Source organism: Diorhabda sublineata, chromosome 2 (genome assembly GCF_026230105.1).
Source record: "Diorhabda sublineata isolate icDioSubl1.1 chromosome 2, icDioSubl1.1, whole genome shotgun sequence".
NCBI classification, from domain to species: Eukaryota; Metazoa; Arthropoda; class Insecta; order Coleoptera; family Chrysomelidae; genus Diorhabda; species Diorhabda sublineata.
Window position 1 is genome coordinate 38,806,470 of NC_079475.1, and position 18,778 is coordinate 38,825,247.

An 18,778-nucleotide genomic window follows, 5' to 3' on the forward strand; every position below is an offset into this window, starting at 1 on the left:
TACTCACGTTCTAGTCACGCATTATTCTAAAAATAGAGAAAGAAACAGAAATCCTTATGAATCCTATAACTTAAAATGAAATTAAAAAAGGAAACACTCTTATTTAGATATTTATTTCTACAAGTTTTATATAAATGAACAGCTTTTCCATGTTCTAAAACCCAAAATACATTTTGTACTTTTTAATATAATCACGAGACTTGCCACGAAACAATTTTACAACTTTTAAAAAACCACTTTGCACTCACTTTTTATCTTGGTTCGTAATAGGAAATTTAAAATATTGGAATTTTGTAATTTTTCGATAATTTACGATGAATTTTTCCTTTTTTTTAATATAAACAATCAACAGACGTAAGAAAAACGATTAAGAGCTTTGTTTGCACTTTCTAGTCGACATTTTGATTGAATTCGTAAAATCACATAAAAAGTAGTGTGAAAAATGTTTAGATTTAGATAATTAAATAAGATTTAAATGGTTTCTACAATAACATTTAATTATTGGAGTTGCTATTAGCGTATGAAAATAAAAAAGTTGCTCATTTGTATAAATATTTTTGAACCTACTATATACATTCTGATTTCGATCAGAAAGCAATAGATTTGTTGTACAATGATTGGAATTGCTGTAATTTAAATTGTTATTTATTTAAAAACTTGGTGTCCATCTATTCGGCGAATATTTCAACAAGATGGAGCCACCGCTTCATTACCAAATGAATATCCGGCAGTCTCTGAAGTAGATTTTTCAAATCGGTGAATAGGGAGACGCGGATCGATAGAATGGCCAGCACGATGAGGACTTTGAAGTCCTTGAACAAAAATTTATTAATTTCAAATCAAATTTTACTTGGAAATATCGGTATCGTAGATAAGATGAAGAAATAGTTATGTGGGAGGCTTTTTTCTGATCTTGGCCAGCACGATCTCCTGATCAGACGCCATTAGACTTATTTTTGCGAAGATATGTTAAAATTAATGTATACAAAATGAATTTATGAGGACTTTGAAGTCCTTCAACAAAAATTTATTAATTTAAAGACAAATTTTACCTGGAAATACCGGTCTCGTACGTAGGATCAAGAAATAGTTATGTGGGAGGCTTTTTTCTGATCTTGGCCAGCACGATCTTTTGATCAGACGCCATTAGACTTATTTTTGCGAAGATATGTTAAAATTAATGTATACAAAATGAATTTATGAGGACTTTGAAGTCCTTGAACAAAAATTTATTAATTTCAAATCAAATTTTACTTGGAAATATCGGTATCGTAGATAAGATGAAGAAATAGTTATGTGGGAGGCTTTTTTTCTGATCTTGGCCAGCACGATCTCCTGATCAGACGCCATTAGACTTATTTTTGCGAAGATATGTTAAAATTAATGTATACAAAATGAATTTATGAGGACTTTGAAGTCCTTCAACAAAAATTTATTAATTTCAAATCAAATTTTACCTGGAAATACCGGTCTCGTACGTAGGATCAAGAAATAGTTATGTGGGAGGCTTTTTTCTGATCTTGGCCAGCACGATCTTTTGATCAGACGCCATTAGACTTATTTTTGCGAAGATAAGTTAAAATTAATGTATACAAAATGAATTTATGAGGACTTTGAAGTCCTTCAACAAAAATTTATTAATTTAAAGACAAATTTTATCTGAAAATACCGGTCTCGTACGTAGGATCAAGAAATAGTTATGTGGGAGGCTTTTTTCTGATCTTTGCCAGCACGATCTCCTGATCAGACGCCATTAGACTTATTTTTGCGAAGATAAGTTAAAATTAATGTATACAAAATGAATTTATGAGGACTTTGAAGTCCTTCAACAAAAATTTATTAATTTAAAGACAAATTTTACCTGGAAATACCGATCTCGTACGTAGGATCAAGAAATAGTTATGTGGGAGGCTTTTTTCTGATCTTTGCCAGCACGATCTCCTGATCAGACGCCATTAGACTTATTTTTGCGAAGATAAGTTAAAATTAATGTATACAAAATGAATTTATGAGGACTTTGAAGTCCTTCAACAAAAATTTATTAATTTCAAATCAAATTTTACCTGGAAATACCGATCTCGTACGTAGGATCAAGAAATAGTTATGTGGGAGGCTTTTTTCTGATCTTTGCCAGCACGATCTCCTGATCAGACGCCATTAGACTTATTTTTGCGAAGATAAGTTAAAATTAATGTATACAAAATGAATTTATGAGGACTTTGAAGTCCTTCAACAAAAATTTATTAATTTCAAATCAAATTTTACCTGGAAATACTGGTCTCGTACATCTGACCTTATATAGTAGATCATCATGCCAGAAAGACTGATGCGTCAAATATTGGACTTCCTGGTTAGAAAGTTTTTGCAAGCTTTACATATATGTAAAAATTTTGGAATTGCTGGTGATAAATACTATCAAACATAAATAAATCTTGTCTTTATAAGAAAATTTTTGGAAAACTATATTTAACTCCTCCATTTTAATAATGGTTGTCACGATTATGTGGACAACCACTCATTCGATTGTTTTTTTTTTAATTTGAAAAACGTATTTATGTAAAGTGGACAAGCTGTAATTCGACAATCGTTGAATTACGCTCCGATTGTACTGAAAATTCGCACACGAAAAAAACCTTCTATATCGAACGTTCTGCTCTGAGTATAACCAGCATGATCAGAGAATATTGAGCACGTACTCGAGCACGATTCCGGCCAATAAAGTTATTACACGGACACGCGAACTTGACCAATAACTGCTCTTTAGGTTCAGAGTGAAATCTCCTGAAATTTGAAGACATATTGCCACGGAACAAGCGATGCCATCCATGCAATGACATGAAAATACATTATCACTTCCATTATTTGTATATTTATCTAAGTTCGTCACTAATTTCTTAGAAATTTATCAAGAACTCGAAACAAATATGATTTTGCTGATGAAGTTTTTATTTTCATGAAATTTTAACTGGAAATAATTCAGGGGAAACTAAGTTTATTCTCTTCACAGAAAAGCCAAAGGGGAGTTTGAAATTTGATTAGAAGTTTGTTAAGTATTTAGTGCATCATGGCTTCTTTAATATTTTTATTATTATTTATTATTTATTTTATTAATTGAGTGAATAATAGACACTTTTAAAACTCAAATATATTAAAATAAGAGTCCAACATATATAACTGCCTGAAATTTTGAATTGCAGTTTAGTTCAGTATATATTTTGGTGTTTAATTGAAAACTTCACTAAGAATCATATTTACGAAAACCAAAAAGTTTGATTTATTTGTTATGAACATAAAAGTTTTTGGTTTTCTTTCTATCCACAATGTTCTCCGACGTCTTCCGACTTCACCTTTATTTTTATGGGTATTCTGTTAGTTCTCTCTCCTGCGTTTCCTTAATAGCTTCTTCTTGGAGAAGAGAAACTCCTTATTCCTTGTGGTGTCCACTTTAAGACCTCTTTAGGTATTCTGTTATCTGACATTCTTTGTACATGACCATACCAGATAAGCTATTTGGTTTTTATGTCATCGATTAATGAGTGTCCGACTCCCATTACCTTCTGCAGTCCATTTTGGTCGTAATTTCCATTATTTCCAAATTGGTTTTTGATCAAATTTACCAAATCTTATATGTTTTCCATCTGAATTTGATCATAGCTTAAAAATAAAAACTTTCCTTTATATCTTTTCACGTGAATCCTGAATTAGTTTAAAATTATTCCATATCTAATCCCAAACATAGGTTGCTCGATCAGTTATCCTTCTTTCTCCTGTATCTTGGCCTTTATATATTTTTGGTTACACATTTATCGAATATTCTAGACGATTCTTAGTGTTATAAATGATTCTGACTTCTTAAAAATAAACGATAATTTCAAGTAGAAAGTTAAGCAACAGAGGCTGTGGAAATAGACTACGAAGATTGCGCAGGATATCCTGAACAGAGCCTAATACGAAATGAACTGCTCTGGTACGGATATGTGATGAGGATGGAGCAAAACAAGTGGCAGAAGAAACCGTTGATGTATCAACCACGTTAGACGAATAAAACGAGGAAGACCCTCAAGGAATTGGAAGAGGGGATTGAAAAGACTCTTTGTACTGAACTATACTTTTCATCAAGCATTTATCTATGGCTCTTGTTTCAGTTACAGTAAATTAATATTTCTCAACCTAAAAAGTACATCACGTTAGGTTAAAATACTAAATTTGATCTAGTCATAGTAGTAAAAGTACTGAAAAATAAAAAGTCGTAGAAAATACGTGGATTTTTTTAATTTTTTCAATTAAATTGGTGTTTTTGCTATTTATTTTGAGAATAAATCCCACGATAAGGCTAATACAATTTTTGTTTATTAGCCAAAGACTGAATACTAAATATATTGTTAATGATATTAATATTCTTATTAAAAATGTTCGTTTCACTTCATCAACTACTTTTTTTGACAAAAAAACAGCTGCATTTATATTTAAAAGATACTTCTTAAGAAAAATCAATGTTAGTCGCCTCAATATTTGGTGTACAAAGTACAAGGTTCGTTTTTGAAAAAAATTTAACACGTCACATGAAAGAATTACTATAAAATGAAATGAAATTTGATTCGTTTCTGTATAACCAACTTGAATGATGATGTACTGGAAGACGTGGACCCATGGAGTCTCCACTTAGGTCATCTTATATTACTCTCTTTGATTTTTTACTGTGTAGACATTTAAAAAGTCGATACTTCGTTAACCAACCAAATTTGATGGAACGAATTGAACATTAAATGACTAGTATAACGCAGATAACCGTAAACTTAGTAAATCAGGTCTATCAGCGTCATCAAATAGTGAAAGAGACACAGTTTGAAGAATTCCTGTAAGAAATAGTTTTGTTACAACAGACTGCTTAGTTTTTATTAAAATTTATTTCCTACGGGAAAAGTTAAGCTGTAAAATTTACCCTAAAATATGCTTGAAATCGGGCTATATTGATAAAAGACCAAATTAGCAATGAATATAGAAAAAAAATCGGTAACGGATAGAGATTTATTCACCTTAGATATAATCCAGTTCACCAAGACTTCAGAGAGCTCTCAACTCAGATTCGTTAATCATTAGCAATGCCTATATCAATATCAATTTTTGATATTGATATAGGCACTTCCGGTACTAGGATTTTCTCGAAATTTTCTCAAAACTGTCATCAAATAGTAGTTACTGACTATACCAAATCTCATTAGAATCGCTTAAGCCGTTTTCAATTTATAATAAAAAAAATATTTCGAAATTTTGATTTTAACAAGATGTCATATTGAACGAAATTATAGGCACTTCCGGTACTAGGAATTTTTCGAAATTTTCTCAAAACCGTCATCAAATAGTAGGTACTGAATATATCAAATCTCATTAGAATCGCTTAAACCGTTTTGAATTTATAATTAAAAAAAAAGATTTCGAAATTTTGATTTTAACAATATGACATATTAAACGGAATTATAGGCAATTCCGGTACTAGGAATTTCTCGAAGTTTTCTCAAAACTGTCATCAAATAGTAGTTACTGACTATACCAAATCTCATTAGAATCGCTTAAGCCGTTTTGAATTTATAATAAAAAAAATATTTCGAAATTTTGATTTTAACAAGATGACATATCAAACGAAATTATAGGCACTTCCGGTACTAGGATTTTTTCGATATTTTTTCAAAAACTTCATCAAATAGTAGTTATTGACTATACCAAATCTCATTAGAATCGCTTAAGCCGTTTTTAATTTATAATAAAAAAAATATTTCGAAATTTTGATTTTAACAAGATGTCATATTGAACGAAATTATAGGCACTTCCGGTACTAGGAATTTTTCGAAATTTTCTCAAAACCGTCATCAAATAGTAGTTATTGACTATACCAAATCTCATTAGAATCGCTTAAGTCGTTTTGAATTTATAATAAAAAAAAATATTTCGAAATTTTGATTTTAACAAGATGTCATATTGAACGAAATTATAGGCACTTCCGGTACTAGGAATTTCTCGAAATTTTCTCAAAACTGTCATCAAATAGTAGTTACTGACTATACCAAATCTCATTAGAATCGCTTAAGCCGTTTTTAATTTATAATAAAAAAAATATTTCGAAATTTTGATTTTAACAAGATGTCATATTGAACGAAATTATAGGCACTTCCGGTACTAGGAATTTTTCGAAATTTTCTCAAAACCGTCATCAAATAGTAGTTATTGACTATACCAAATCTCATTAGAATCGCTTAAGTCGTTTTGAATTTATAATAAAAAAAAATATTTCGAAATTTTGATTTTAACAAGATGTCATATTGAACGAAATTATAGGCACTTCCGGTACTAGGAATTTCTCGAAATTTTCTCAAAACTGTCATCAAATAGTAGTTACTGACTATACCAAATCTCATCAGAATCGCTTAAGCCGTTTTGAATTTATAACAAAAAAAAAAGATTTCGAAATTTTGATTTTAACAAGATGACATATCAAATGAAATTATAGGCACTTCCGGTACAAGGATTTTTTCGATATTTTTTCAAAACCGTCATCAAATAGTAGTTACTGTCTATACCAAATCTCATTAGAATCGCTTAAGCCGTTTTGAATTTATAACAAACAAAAAGATTTCGAAATTTTGATTTTAACAAGATGACATATTAAACGAAATTATAGGCACTTCCGGTACTAGGACTTTTTAAAAATTTTATCAAAATATTTATCAAATAGTATTAACTGATTATACATAAATCTTATTGAAATAAATATTTCATAATACAGCTTTATCAAGTATTGTGACTGACAACAGAATAACTTTGACATTTTATTTTCTTGAGCCATGTCAAAAGAAGGAATAAAATAAACTGTTTGACATTCTTTCACATTTTTTTCAAAAATGAACATTGTACGTTCCATGAATTTTATGCAATATTTCATCACAACCCTATATATTTCGAATACAATGATTTATTTCCTCCGAAAAGCAAATTACTTTTGTATAAAAAGGTTTCTCTCCATTTTGTAAGATAATTATATTTATATTAGTGCCATATTTGAAATAAATGATTTCAGAAATATTTGTTTCATTTTTTCCATTATTTATATAATTTTGAAATATTTTTAAACAAAAATTATCAAAAATTGTAAACTAAACCAAAGTACGGTATAAAAATTTTCAAAAACGTTTCTCTAATGATCACCATGTTAGCCTTGGCGATTTAACAAGAATTAAAAGATTCACGTTTACATAGTTTAGTTCTGTATAGACTCCATTTGTAGTTTTTACATGTTTTACAAGCAATGAATGCTTACCATAAATCTGATTACCATGATGGACCACACCAAGTCGTCTCGTCACCAGTAATGATACATTTGATGTATGTACGGTCCTCAGCAACGTTGTTAAGCTTCTCTTTTGCCACCTCTAGTTGCTCAACGTTGTTTTTGCAAAATATTCAAGTCTTTGAGTGCACATCTCGCATTGACAGACTTCAAACCCAAAATATATTGAGTTGATGTATAAGACACGTTGAGAGTCTCGGATGCTGATAAGACCATTTCCACAAATTGTTTGATGTTACATTTGTCACCGAATGCTTTTTGTTACTTAAATATTTGTGTTAGCGATAAAGTAAATCGCGCAGTTTAACTGCATCAGTCCGGGTCCAATTTGATCATACCATATGTTTATTACTTTTTGTTATTTCAATTTTTCTAACCTTTTTTTTCTTTTTACAAGTCGTAGGTATTCAAAAATGCTTTATATTGACACTAATCTAATGTTTCTTATTATTTTTTTCGATACTAGACTTCAAAAGATTGTATAGTCATTGTTTCATCTCCTTCTTCAAACTTTTCACCTTCAAATCATGTTGACTGTGCTTCAATACGAAAAACGTGGTAATTAGTTGTTCAAAATCCATTTTTCAATCATAATTTTGAACTCGTTCTTTTTTAGTTCTGTAGATGATTGTATTTCTTCGCTAATTTTTTTAAACTATTGCTGATCATTAAAAAAACAATATTTAGATCAAGTATTACTTGAAATATCTATAGAATTCATACCAAATACTATCAATCAGGTAAATAAATTAAAATATTTTTCGGTAATTAGTTTTACGATATGTTAACTGATATAATAATTGCAGGAAGACACGTTTGCTTCGTCTGTTATCGGGCGTACAGATGGCGAAGAGGTTTGTTACAACACCAAAAATATAGTTGCGGAAAGGCACCTCAATTCAATTGTCCAGTTGAGGGATGTAACTATAAGGCTAACATCAAAGGCAATCTTAAACAACATTATAATAGTATCCATCTTCGAGGACCAAAAACTCATAAAGTTTCTTTAGATTAAAAACATTGTTTATCTATCTAGGCAATAAATATTCAATTAAAAAAATTTGGTTGTTTCATAACAAGGTAATAAGTTTAGTTGAAGGCAATGAAAACCAAAAATTGGTCAAACATTTTCATCTATATATTCACTTGAACTTTATACTAGCTCTGGCTATTAAATAACAAGACTGGCTATGAAAAAGGCTACATTTGAATGCCTCCCTTCAATATACTCCTCTTCCATAGCCACATACCTTTCAATACGTTTTTTCCATTGATCTAAGCAGTGCTGGAAGCCTTCTTTGGTGAGGTACTGCTTCCATCTACTCAAATCGGGTCCCTTTCAAAGCAAATATTTTTCTAACATTTCTAACCTCCCAAAGAAATCTGAGCAGACCCGTTGACGCAAGAGCTTTTGGTCAGGAGTCAGATTTATTAGCACCAACTTCACACAGACTTTTGTCATGTGCAAATTCCTCGTATAAAATGCTCATTCGACGATCTGCACGCACAATTTGGTTGATTTTGGTCACTGTTTCCGGAATTCAAACAGTTACAGTGCGACCTGGGCGCTGGTCATCTTCAGTGCTCTCTCGGCCTTCACTAAAGCGCTTACACCACTAAAAAACACGCGCACGGCATAGATAATTTTCCCCATAGGCCTGTTGCAATAATCATTCTGAGTGTTTTCCAATTTTCGTTACACATGGTGAGAAAAAAACTTGTTCGTTTTAAGCACAACTACTATAATAGTGACAAAAATATGTTTTGGGGCGTGCATAGACAAGATATCTAGATAACCAACACGCAACTCGTTTTTAATCCCACCCGTTTATAGGGCGTCCTCTAGGCGTGCAGAGGTGCAGGCTCATTATTTAATAGTCAGACCTCGTACATACAAATAAAATGTGAATTGAAACAGGGAACCTGAACGACGTCTTAACATTGATGTTATGTTAAAAAAAGCTCAAAAAATATTTAAATTTGATAATGTAATAACTAAATAATGAGATAAGCGATTATTAAATTTATTCTAATCGATGAAAATAATGAATTAGCTTGTATATAATTTGAAATATAAGGGGATAAAAGTAAATATTTCTAGATTCCACACAAATAAAGAAAGTTTTGTTATTGAGTTGGAAAGCAGGTACAACAAACTGTTTTTCGAAACATTTAATCGATATACTCCGAATAATTATTAAAGGGGGCTATTTAGGGGTTGACATGTTACAAATACGATATAAATTACTACGACGATTCAATCATAACTTGTGCTGTTCGTCTGCAAGGATTTTTTGTGATACCTTCTGATATTTTGTTTATTATTTGGTATAAATTGTATTGAAACTGTTTTTGAGGTGAAAATTTGAGTGTACAAGCTGAGAACGTCCATAAACTGATCGTTTCAATGCAAAATACTGATCTTATCTAGTGGTAATTGTTCAACTGCCAGTGAATAGTGGATTATTTTACATTTTACAGCTCTTTTCATAGATCGTAAATTGAATATTTTAGAATGAAATTTTGTTGTTGCGAAGTTAGTTCCTCGGGCTGTGACTGACAATCAGAAAAGCGATCGTGCTTTGAGATAACAGCTCGAAACTGATCCAAATTTGTTCTCAAAGATCATTACTGGTGATTAATCATGGTGTTATGGTTATGAGTCAGAAAGGCTCGATTTGTGGTAGACATGCACGACAATGCACCTGTTTAACAAATTTTAACAGAAAATGACGTGGTTTGATCACTTTAAAATTGATCTAGGGGATGAAAACAGCTCAGTACTGAGTGTTCGTATTCCTTATTCATTATACTACTTTCAAAATATGTAATTAGATGCTATTTTCTGTATAAACAACTGATAGGGGGCTCAAAAACTATTGAAAATTGTTATGTTGTGGTTCTTGTTTTCAAAAGAATCACACTTTTTGTAATTATGAAGTGTTTAGACAATATTCTGGATAAATATGTATCATACAATGAAAATAAGTGATTCTGATAATTCAGTATTAATGTTTCCTGTAATATGAATAAAGTCTTTCAGTGAGATCTCGACGATTCATTGGTTATACAACTTCTAAACACAAAAACGAAAGTAAGTTAAGGTTCTGTTAAAAAACATGAATGAAAAATGCATTGCCAACCTTGTTGATATAAATAATTACATTGTTGCCGAATTTATTAAACTGTCCGATTCTCCGCTTCTCCGCAAACAACTCTAATCAAATTTTGAAACGCCATTAATGTTAGCAATTGTTTTAATTGTACGATCAATATTAATGATTGTTAAATATTTATAATAAAAATTTGCAATTCCTGAAATTATCAGATATTCTACTTTGCAGTTTGCTTTGATTGGTTTAACTCATTTGACAATCAGAATTTAGTATCTATAAGATCGGAACCTTCTGTATTCTTCCTTAGGTGACAGCAGCACTCTTGACAATCTGTGAATGTCACACAATAAATATATTTAATCAAAAAAATCTGGTTGAGAAAACTAAATCCATTGAAGACACTATATACATATAATACAGATATTATACAATATAGTAACTTAGTTGTTCATTGGTTTATTTCTAGTATGAGCACGTATTTGTAGATTGTACAACGAATTATCAGAAGACCCTCGTATGCTGATCTTCGGAGATTGTATACAAGGCTACTTCGGTATATTCGAATATGTGAATCGTAATATTAAATGTTTTTTTTTTATTTATTTTTAGGTGTGATGTGTGGAATTTGTTATAGAACATATAAAAATATGAAAAATTTAAGACAACATCAACGTTATGAATGCCAAAAAGAACCGCAATTCGCCTGTTCGTTTTGTCCGTATAAGGCAAAGTTGAAATGTAACCTCAATAAACACCAAGTTAGATGTAGTGCTTATAGAAAATTATATTGCACCTACTGATTAATTTCAGAAGAATAACTAACGTATGCGCTTATGTACAGTATCGTGAATAACTTTTTATCCCACTCAGGAGTAGGTAAATTTAAAAAAAATAATAGAAATTGGAGTATTTTCCAGTCTATCTCAAGTTCGAAAATAGAGAAAAATATAAAACAGCAGTTACCTAGTTCTGAGATACGTCTTAGTTTTTTTTAACACTGAATTATATCGAATGATGTTACCAAATTTTTAATAAAAGATTTTTTTTAAAATAACACTTTTTTTAATTCATTAATTTTGTTAAATACTTTTTCATTATCTATAAGTACCATTTTGTGTTCCGTATTTCAGTGTAGATTGTCAATTTCGCGAATTTGTCGAAATATTCTACCCCAGCTTCTCAAACTCTTTGGTAGAACGAGCCTGGGGAGTATTGGGGGGATTAACGGTACAAATAGTTTGTCGGGAGCCTCTTTCCGGTTATTCTGATTAACAAGGATCTATGCAAAATATTATTTCGTCGTTGGGATCATGTTTATTAATGAAATCAATCAATTTTGAACGCCACCTCGTTGTATAAACATGTGCATCAATCACCCCTAACATATCTGACATAAGGACGTGATATGCCTGCTTCGGATTTGGCACACCAGACCAACACTTTCTCTTCAAATTTCTTTTTGGATTCACATTTCACGTCATTCGGAGAATTTTCCGTGTAAAATTCATCATTGCCTCTAATTTTGCAACGATGTAGGGTGAAATCTTTTTGGTTATCCATCTTCTCAATGCACGGCAGCATTTTGGAAGTCTACGCAACTGATTTCTTCTTCGTTTTTCGATATTCAACTCCCTTTAGTTTTCGACTGATGGTCATGTGGATCTAACTATTAATCTATTTGACTGGGCATTAGTCAAAAGTTTAGACCACCCACTTTTTGGAAGGTTTCAACCTGGTCGAATAACATAATGAAATGAAGTTCCTTGAAATTGACATAACCAGTTATGGAGAAGGCGTTAGACCTATTATGGAACAAATAAGAAGATATACAGATATCTGGCTAGCCTATCGATGCCTCAGCAATGAAGGCCGCACTCATGAGTGGGTTAATCACAAAAAAAGATTTGTTTCTGATGGCGGGGTTCATACCCAAAGAATTGAGGCCAGCTGGAGAGAATTCTTCCGGTATTGGCATGTACTTTCAGAAGATTGAGAGGACATTAATAGAAGAAATTTTAAAATGTAAAAGTTATAGATTAAAGTCCAATTAAAATATTTGATTGAACAAAATTATTTTTGCTAACCTAACCTTTATTTCAATCTCTAACCTAACCTAACCTAACCTAACATAACATAACCTTAATTAACCTAACCTAACCTAACTTAACCTTACAAAAATTACTAAATTTTCATTTTATTTATTGATTTTTCGCGAAAATAATGGATTTGAATACTTTTTCCACAAAAATTCTTTTGCGCAAGCAATCATCTTGACGTTTCACTCACAGGTAAATCTTGATGAGATCTATCGAACAAAGTTACCCATGGTTCGATATCTGTTAGCCTTCCTGAGATAATGGCAATTTCCGATATCTCCGGAAGTGAATGTTTCCGCATAAAATAGATATGATAAATCGATTTCTCGTATCATCAATAGTCTATGTATAGAGATTCATGATGGGGCGGCTTATCATACTCCCACAAAATTCCATTGTTCCTAAGCATTGTTAAAATTCTTAGTTGAACTTACTTTATATACAAATATATTGAACGAAAATTTAAACAAGCGCGTGCCGAATCTCTCGGAGTAGCATAGCTCCTTTGAAATCTATGCGTTTGAGATGTGCTCGTTTCAATGTCTTGAGCAAGGTAGAGGAAAGTACCTATATAGGTTTTTCCTACAACGTGTACCAAGTATATCGGAGAGGATTGATTTAATTGCATGTTAATAGGACATCAAGAAGGTTATAAAATAAAGATAACTTGGAATTTTCAGAAGAATACAACTTGGAATTCACGGGATCGGAAGGTTTGTTGCTTTATTGAGGAAGTTGTTGAATATGTATCTGTACTTTTAAATGCGAGCGTGAATCTTTACATATAGACGATCCGCATGTATTAAATTTTTTTAATTTTAGGTGGGTATATGTGCAACATATGCAATCTTCAATATCTTACTCGAGCTAGTCTGACCCGTCATATAAAATATGAATGTGGTGATAAAAAGAACTACAAATGCCCTTATTGCGATCATAGCGTCAAACAGAGATATAACCTCATGAGCCATGTTGGACACAAACACAAGGAATTGATGCTCGAGTTTAAAGAATGGTATTACAGAAAAAATGCAGAGAAAATGGTTAAGAACAGAATTTTTAACTCGTTTTCCTAATACAAATCTTTCGAAAAGTGCCAATAACTGTTTAAAAAATATTTTTTTATATAATTATTCATGATTTATGAAAAATTAAATGGTACGAATTACTATATGTTTACTTTATTTATACAATATGTCCCGTGGAAAAATTATCAATGAATGGAAAGTTTCTCTTTGGTAATTATACACTTTCGCGGTCACCTGGTTTTTTGGCTCTAGAAAATCGAAAAATGGATGGATTTTAATGATCTTGGTCTCAAAATGTTCCATTTTACGGCGGATTTATAAAAAAAATTAGTAGAAATAGCCGGAATGAAAATTTCTCATAGTTTTACTGTTTTAAATCGTAAAAAAAACGGTTTTGCAAAATAATCCTTTACAAAAAATTATGGTAATTATACATTTTCGCGGTCACCTGGTTTTTTGGTTAGGTTAGGTTAGGTTATGTTGGCTCTAGAAAATCAAAAAATGGATGGATTTTAATGATCTTGGTCTCAAAATGGCGGATTTATAAAAAAATACGAAAATTAAAAAAAATAGATATTTTTTACAGTTTCATGACTTTTAAATGACTTTCTACCTATAATCCTTCGTAACTGTTTCAGACGTCGTGGAATCAAGTTCGTATATTTTTTTTTCACAATTTATATAAAAAAATGAATATTTTGAAAAAAAAAAGTTTTTCTACTATTTAAGGTTTAAAACTATTAAAAACCGCAAATTCAGCCACTACCTCCGTGTTTTTCATAAATTCGTTGTAAAATGGAACATTTTGTTACCAAGATAATTAAAATCCATCCATTTTTCGATTTTCTAGAGCCAACCTAACCTAACCTAACCAAAAAACCAGGTGACCGCGAAAGTGTATAATTACCATAATTTTTTGTAAAGGATTATTTTGCAAAACCTTTTTTTTACGATTTAAAACAGTAAAACTATGAGAAATTTTCATTCCGGCTATTTCTACTAATTTTTTTTATAAATCCGCCGAAAAATGGAACATTTTGATACCAAGATCATTAAAATCCATCCATTTTTCGATTTTCTAGAGCCAAAAAACCAGGTGACCGTGAAAGTGTATAATTACCTTTCTCTTTTACGGGTAATAATTTTAGACAGCAATTCTGAACGTTTATGAACTTTTTTAGCGCTTTTTCAAAGTTTCAACGGCTACCATTTCGTAAAATCAATTTGTTTATCACGAGATAGTTTATAGCGTTTTAGCAATAATAATTCCGTTATTACGAACTTTTTGTAATAATATTTGTTACATTTAAAGAAAATATATTCTTCTCGTATTTGGTCAAGGTAATAATTAGATATATCAATAGATAATAATCAGAGAATGTTCAAAAAACAAAGAACTATCTCCGGATAAATTGTATATATAATTTTTATTTTCAATTTATTTCTCTTTCCTATGTATTTAGTTCATTCCATTTTATTTTTCGACACTATCGCTGGAATTCTCATATTTTTATAATTTTTTGTTAATCTCTTAGGGGCCATCCATAAAGTACGTCACACCTTAATGGGGAGGGAGGGTATCACCGAAGTGTGACATCGTGTGACAAGGGGCATGGGGGGTCAATAGTTTTGTGACGTCACATGTTGAAATTTAAAATACTAAAACGCAATGTTTGGATGTGAATTGAAAATTTGAAAAATTTTATGAAATGTTGAACTTTATGTTGATTTTATTAGATTATTATTCAATAAAAATAAGTAAAAAATGAAAATAGTTGTTTTCTCTCGATTATTTTTAAATACATACATAAAATTAAAAAATGTGTGACGTCACATCAAAGGGGGGGGGGTTATAAACATGTGAAAACCTGTGACAAGGACTGAGGGAGGGGTTCAAAAGTCCTAAAATTCGTGGGACGTACTTTATGGATGGCCCCTTATTACTAAATGCCGTTTTGTTTATCTTCAACTTATTTGTGGGCTTTTAATCTATTTGCCAACTATTGTGAAGTTTGTCCAATATAAAAATAATGATTTATTATTAAAAAAGATAACCATTTCATTGTGGGAATAGAAAAATTTTTGCGATAAAATCGAATATAAAACAGACAAAATTAGGATACAATTTTGTTTGTATTTAGTGTTATTACTACCTACAAGTGGTATAAAACAAGTATCCCAGTATGACCATAAACATTCATGATATCCAAAACTTCGAAGAATGTCGTGTTTACACGATATAGCCAACACACCCACTGAAATCTCAATAATTATCATCCGCCCAATGATCTTCGTGATAAATCAAAACCGCAAATCGCGCAACAAACATCCCCGATAGTGGGCGTATTTGTATTCAGTTGGTAACGAATGTTTTTATTATTTAGATTCACAATTGTTCCATACATGATTAGAAGCTTTTTATCTAATATATTGTAGCATTCTCAAAGTTGATAATTGTATTTAAATAGTCAAATGTCACTTTCTGTATCTTTTCCTTACCTGTACTAGTATCATTATTTGATTTATTGTCTATTCCCTTTCCTATGTCTGCTATTTATTTGTCCCATGCTTCACTTGACCCACTTTTTCTAACAGTTCTTGCTTTCCATATTCCTTTTGTTAATCTAGCTCATTCCATCTTCGGTTATTTGTTTATTATTCACCGCTTCTTGTTTGCGAAATTCCTTCTTTCTTTCAATTTCTATATATTTTATCTTTTTCTGATTTATTTTCAATCCTCTTCTTCCTGCTTCTCTTTCTCTAATGTGTTCTCTAGACCTTTTAGGTCTTGGTATTGGAGTCAAATCATCAGCATATGTTATTACTTCTATTGATTTAATAATGATACTTCCATCTCTTATTATGCCTTTAACAATACCGGTGAGAGTCCGTCATGCTGCCTTACCTCAGCATTCATTTCAAATTCCTCAGCCGGTTCGTTTTTTGTTATTTCCTTTCCCTAGAATTTAGCATAGTCATCGAATAAATTTTTGGGGTACTTTTCACTTTCTTTGATATCTCCTTCTTATTGTATACTGTTCTATTCAATGTATAGTAAATATTTGTTGCTTTTTGTAATCTCCACTTTTGTTAGTCTGTATTTGTTTCCAATTTTATCATTTAGTATCTTTGTTTCGAATTTTTCTATGTTAATTTCCATTTGCAGTTTTTCTATTTCTTCTGCCCAAATTTTTGTTAGTGCTTCAATCTCTCTGTGAATATCTACCGTAATTACGATATCGTCTGCATGTAGTGAAGTTTGTTGAAATCATGTTATCCATTGTTAGTGTGAACAATAGTGGATTTTTTCCATCATAAAGCTTTCTCATCTTTTTCCATTCAGTGTACTTTTCCTTTTTATATACGCTTCTTGTGATAGTTTTTTTCCAGTTTATTGTCTATTTCTTTCCTTATTCTTCCTTCTATTATTATAGAAATTAAACGCATCATCTATTTCACTAAAATAATTGATATTAACTTGATATTTTCGAAAATTGCACAGAAATAATTCCAAGTGTTGATGTGGAAAACAGTCACATAAGGTAAGGTGCATTTTTCATTAGATTGTTCTAATAATTTTGATTTAAAGTGGTTTTAATTTTTTAATTCCAAGGTATTTTCAGGTATGGTTATGAATCCTAAAGGAGAATTCGAATGCCCGAATTGTAAAAAATTTTACAAATATAAAACTTCGGTTTACACGCACTTGAAAGATTGTGGAAAAGCGCCTAAATATTACTGCAATATTTGTAATTTTTCTTCGAAATTTCTTCACGTTCTCCAGAGACATAAAAAAACGTTAACACACAAGAAAAATGAGATGGTCGTTTCATCAATGAAATAAAATAACAATTACCAATTATTTCACAACAAAACAAATTTTCGAGCACTTACAAGAATTATATTTATTTTATTTAGTTTTATATTCATAAGAAAATTCTCTCACCGATTATAGTCACTTTGCTATATTTATAAAATCTAATAAAGTATTTAAACGTTTATTTTATTACAGCTATTTTCTTATAAACAGTACTAGAAATACTGTTGTAGAAAAAGTTTTACCGAACGTAGAAATTGCAAGGTACTATCGTCCTAAAATCATTGATCCTACCTCTTCGTGATAACTTCCCAATGATCTCTCTGCGCGCGTTTCAATGACCAAGTTATCGTCTTCAAAGACCGAACCACGCGGTTTCTAATAAGACCAAATAATGTGTGAAACTGTCCACACTTGAGTCTCTTTGTGTTAACTTCCGCAAATACCTCAAGATAATAATCGCGAACCGTACATTATCTTCCATAGTTTGATCTGAACTGAAGTAGAAAACGCTTAAGCGTGGCGATGTGCTAAGAATTTATAACACGGTGACCTGATCGCAACTTTCGTGTCGCCAAAGTGGATATTATTAATGGATCGGCTCAAATCCAGAAACAAAGCGAAAGTTTTGTAGCTTTCTGAATCGTCTAGTTCAAAAAAAGCGATTATTCATGCCAATTACGGAATTATGGAACTGTTAACACACTCCCAGAAGTACAAAGAATACAAATTCAAATTATTGGTAGACGCAATCCGAAGAAAACGATCACAGCAGTGATAGGTCTGCTTCACCACCACAATTCACCAGCGAATTTATCGAAAAGTATACAGAAATATTTCACAAAGCACCGAGTCGTACATAATTCTGAAATAGCTGTCTCCAACTTATGACTCTTTGAATTAAAAAGTGATTTATGGGGTTGCTTCAGTGTAAACACCGCTGGAAACGTCTGGGTCGCGAAAAAATGAATTCGAAACGAACCGAAAACCTTATGAATGTACCTGTATAAATGTATAGAAAGTTGGAATAAATTGTTTCATTGGATTTTCGTTCCACTCTTTGGATACCATATTTTATTAAAATAAATATCGATCAGTATCAAAACAGGAGAGGCTTCACAAAAATTTGAATTTATAGGGTCGTTTTGCATTAATGGGGAATTCGAATAGATTGTTTACAGTACTTAACTAAAATACAGAGTTCAAATATCTAAGAAACCCTGACGAATTTAGAAATTGAAGAATCTCAATTATAATCACCCAGATCATAACTGGTAAAAATGTCTGACTATTGACTTAAATAGCCACAAAAGTAATCAACAAAAACACATTTATGAATTTCTAAAAAAGCAGTATTTGATAAAAAAAAAGTAAGTCAA

The 18,778-nt window shown here is 31.1% G+C and overlaps 1 protein-coding gene across 8 annotated transcripts in view; it reads left to right on the forward strand.

Annotated features, from left to right (window-relative positions):
• LOC130452902 (longitudinals lacking protein, isoforms A/B/D/L-like) overlaps positions 1–18,778 on the forward strand; it is a 625,711-nt gene that overhangs the window by 181,125 nt on the left and 425,808 nt on the right. The gene's annotated exons all lie outside the window — the stretch shown is intronic.